General features: G+C 31.7%; 1 long non-coding RNA gene across 1 annotated transcript; it reads right to left on the reverse strand.

Moving 5' to 3' along the window:
* Positions 1-1003: 1003 nt before the first annotated feature.
* Positions 1004-3641, reverse strand: LOC124898699. Its single transcript, XR_007055409.1, has 2 exons — positions 2754-3641; positions 1004-1218 (listed from the first exon to the last, which is right to left on the reverse strand). It is a non-coding gene; the product is annotated as an uncharacterized LOC124898699 (long non-coding RNA).
* Between the last annotated feature and the right edge of the window lie 1271 nt (positions 3642-4912).

Here is a 4912-nt window from a genome sequence, read left to right on the forward strand (position 1 = left end):
AATGGTGTGGATTCCTTTCTTAGCTTAGGATCAAAATCAACTCTTTTCTTGAAATCTGGGTAGACTTAGCATGAATAAGCTTTAAAGTCTCAATAACATGGAAATTTAAGAACTTTTATTGAAATACTTTAAAGAGTATCAATAATTCATTCTGATGACGAATGTAATTTTAGTCCGCCCAGGTTGCTTCCTCAGGGCTAAAATTAGTCCAATAGACCAAAACCTTTACTGCAGCAATGTTGTGCTCCTTTACCATGCGAAACTGAAGAATGGACAATGGTTGCACAATGACTATACCTTCATCATCACAGATTAAGTCCTGACAGTGTGGTACAACAGAAAGACCAGTGCAATGTTTCAGCTACGAAACATGGAAAACAGGGTGGATTCTGGATCCAGCAGGAAATTCCAAATAGTACGCTACTGCACCAATTCTCTGCAAGATCTTGTAGGGTTCGTAGTAGCGAGCACTCAATTTCAAATTGCAGTGAACTTTTAAGAGGATATGTAAGTAACATGTTACTTAAAATTATGGTAAAATATGTTCATAAGCTTTATAGTCAAATTTATTTGACATAGATCTTGTGTTTCTCCTATAACATTCAGAAATATCATTTTTTTTTTGACACTTTGTTACTCTCATTATAACACCATCAGATAACTGTAACTTGTGTGCATAAATCAAAGTTAGGCATATTGGAAATTGAAATGGGTGTTAGGCATGCAGAATGCAGAAGCACAACTTTAATAAGTTTGGAAAAGGACCACCATTATCTGCTTAATATGCTGCTGCTGGTGATTGTGAAATATCCTACCTACCATTTCCCAAACAACCAGTAGTACGGATAGACGTGTCCCATTTTATTTACATAGCTTATGATGACTACCAACTTAAATCTTGTAATATGGTGATAATTTTCTCTTCCATACTATTATTATTGTTAAAAGAAAAGAAATATGGGGAATGGGGATAACTTGCTTGCAGTCACAATCAGCATCATTAGCAAAGTAGTGCTGACAATTATATAAGCAACATATATAAGCCACATGTTGAAAACATAATGGAAGATTACACAATTTGCTTAGCCTATGACATAATATGTTTTAATAATAACAAAATAATAAAGGAAAAATGCAGAATACACCGAAGATGGAATCAAGGCAAGAAGGATCTTCTCCGGAGCTGAACTTGGATCCCCAACTACAAGGAAGTCGAAGCTGGATTTGGAACAACAATTATGAGAAGATCTCATTAGATCCCTAACTATCGGAAAGTCAATCCTACTAAAGACAATCACAGGTCAAAAGTAGATCTCACAAGGAACCATGGAAGGAAGGAAGGAAGATCACACCCTCTATATGGACATATTTGATATGAACATGCATGTCTGAGAGTCCATTTTCAAGAAAGGAAGATCATATCATACGAAGGGATATATCTAATATGGACGTACCATATAATGTGAATCCTCAATCAAGGAATCAATTCAAATCCTTGATTGAGAAGAAATTCCTTGGGTTTTTCTTTTAGAGCAAAGAAGTCAGATCACATGAAGGCTATAAGTAAGAAGATTAAAGATTGAAGACCTGACGCAACTTCACAGAAAATTCTTAGTGTGTCTCAATCTTCAAGTCTTCATAAAGCTTTGTAATTTTCAAGTTACAATAGTTCCAAAAAGAGAAAGATCGAGACAGCATAGTTATACCAGTTGAGGCTGTGTCACAAGATTTGAATAACAAAATAAGATTCGAAAATTGTTCAAACACTCTATAACTTGTTCCTCTCATTAAAAGCTCTAAAGAAAGTCCCTGTAACCCAAGGGGACTGGAGTAGACATCACATCAGTGATTCAAACCAGGATAAATCTTTATGTCTTTTACTTATTTGCTTACTTACGTTTTCAACTCTATTCTGTTTTGCATAGTATACCAACCTGTAGGTGACCGACTATCAAGGATGATCAGTCGACTCAAAAAAAGTTTTCAATTCATAACTCCCTTAACCCCCTCTTGAATTTCAATTTGAACTCATTGTAAATAAAAAAGGTCTATAAATATTCAGCATTTTGGCCAAAATATATTGTTATAAAAAATCTAGGTTTATTATTCAATAAAGATATTATTGAATGAAATTACATTTCTGCTTTTTGATCGTCCTCAACTCACTCTTCTATATAGTAGAAAAATTTAGTAGCGAATGAAAGCTGAACTAAATGCGGCATTATAAAAAAATTATTTTTTAACTGCTAACTAAACTTCAGCTGGTGTTACAAAATCTTGAAGTTTGGTAATTTTTTAAAGCAAAATTAAATTTCATATTATACGGGGAAATAGAAAATATTGTATGGTACATCACACTCAACCACCATGAATTTGTTTAATTTAGTCATGAGTGAAAAATGCTTTTAGAAGAAAATTACTTTTTTTAGCTATGAAAAGATGCTTATTCTACTTTCCTTAAATGCTTCTTCCATTGACCAAACATCTAATTTTTTAAAAAAATAAACACCAAACATGAAAGCTGATCTGAATAAATATAATTATAAAAAAAAAATGAAAATCAAGTTGGCGAATAAGCAAGTGATTGATTTCTTTTAATTTTTATTAGCAAAAAAAAGATTATCATATAATAAAATTTAAATAACAACTAACACAATCTTAATAAAGACTTAAAGATGTTGTCTAATACCTAAGCAACAAACTGACCAACCAAATTGAAGAAAAGGAAGGAAAATGGCATCGCCTCTACTTACCAAACAGTTTATCGGGGCTCCGTTTTCCATCGTCGAATCAGTTCAGCTGCCATCCAACTTCTCCTCTTCCAATCTCCAAATCCATGGTCACCGATTACAGCACAAACGAATAGGTGAATATTTTTGCCCTCCATCTGTTTGTTGAAATGTCTGAATGAACAGCTTGAGGTTTCTCACTTCTTTTTCTTTTTTGTGTGAATTACGAAATTGGGTTTGTACTTTATTACAATTTTCTTGTTTTGATAACTTGTGGCTTCGAATCAGTTTGTGTGTATTTTTTTTCTTTGTTTTTGTGTGAATTAAGAAATGGGTTTTATACTTTATTATAATTTTCTTGTTTTGATAATTTATGGTATTCTATTCAGCTTGTGTTTACTTTTTTTCTTGTTTTTGTGTGAATTAAGAAATTGGGTTTTATACTTTATTACAATTTTCTTGTTTTGATAACTAGTGGAGTTCGAATCAATTTGCGTGTATCTTTTTTCTTGTTTTTGTGTGAATTAAGAAATTGATTTTATACTTTATTAAAATTTTCTTGTTTTGGTTACTGAGTGTCAGAATTAGCTTGCGTGCACCTTGATTAATTCCACCTTGCATTAACAACGGATAGATATCAAGTAACTCTAAAGCTAATTTCACTTGATACAAATATCAAGTAGTTCTATTCACTAACTGTATTGACTAAGGCTATGACATATAGAGTAACGTGATATTTACCTCTCCCGTAAATTTAATTGAGGTGCTTAAAAACCAGGTAGAATATTAGGCTTCTCAAAAAAAAATTTAAAAAAAGGATTATTATATAATAAAATTTAGATGACAATTAAAACAAGATTCATAAAAACTTGAAAGATCTTTTGTCTATAAGGTAAACAACTAACTCATCAACCAAATTCAAGAAAAAGGTGTAAGAAAAGGAAAGAGAATGGCATCGTCTCTACTTAATTATAATATGATTATTTAAAGAAAGAAACAAAGTCTTTGATTATTTTTTTGGGAGGGGGTGGGGGGTGGGCGTGGGGGTGGGGTAAGGAAATATTATACTCCCTCTGTTCTTAAATACTTATCATTGTTACTAAAAATAAACGATACACAATACCTATTATTTTATAAAATTAAGATAGAATTAGTTGTTTGTTTCTATATTTACCTTTGATCATAAATATAGAGAGATAACTGTATGGTGCAAAAGCCAGAAATATTAAATTGAACAGAGTAATAAATAAGGATAATTTAGTCAAATTGCCAATCTAATTAATGTTTTTCTTAAGGGGCATGTAAAATAAAATATGACAAGTATTTCAGAACGAAGAACTGAAAGATCTGGTAGCCAACCTAATGAACTACTAAGATTTCCTAGTCTTGAAAGTTGATGTTTGTTTCATACTTTTTTTGTATCCGTAATCATTCCACCATGTAAGAAATCACATGTAATTTGACACATGTAATTTTTTTGTATGCGTATGCATAGTTGGTAAGGATTAATACTTCATTTCTATTGGGATCTTTACACAAATAGTAGATTCAGTTTACTGTTTACGTTTCTAGTTGGCATATATCAATGACACATATTATAAATGAATTCTACATATAATATATATTGGTTAATTTAAACAGTTAAGTATTTCAACTATTATGGTTAGTTCGTTACTTTTATTGTATGCCCGACAACCTATTGCTCATGGCCCAACACAAAAACAGTTCATTTTATGTAGTATTCGCTAAGTCTAGAAAAAAAAATGTCACCTAAACATTTTTAAGCTATTAAACGTCTATAGCAACGATAATAACAACAATTCAGTGTAATTTCACAAGTAAAATCTGAAAAAGGGAGAGGCGTATCGGTCCTTATCCTACCTCTATGGGGGTAGAGAGGTCAATTCTGATTGGGTCTCAACTCATCGAAACAGTTATTCAATACAGATCTAAAAAACAAGAGTAAAAAGTTTTTAAGCACAATGAATCCATCTACTTTTTCTATCATCTGGTATGCGAAACTCATTTATCCAACTATATCATATGTATCACAAAGCGGTGTAGGGTCTATTTAATGTTTTTTCTGAAAAAAATACTCCATATCAAAATTTCTCCAATCCCCTTATTCGATTCTGAAGGATCCATCTATCTATAAAAAAAAAATTACACATACACATCAGAAC

This window comes from Capsicum annuum, chromosome 5 (genome assembly GCF_002878395.1).
Source record: "Capsicum annuum cultivar UCD-10X-F1 chromosome 5, UCD10Xv1.1, whole genome shotgun sequence".
Lineage (NCBI taxonomy): Eukaryota > Viridiplantae > Streptophyta > Magnoliopsida > Solanales > Solanaceae > Capsicum > Capsicum annuum.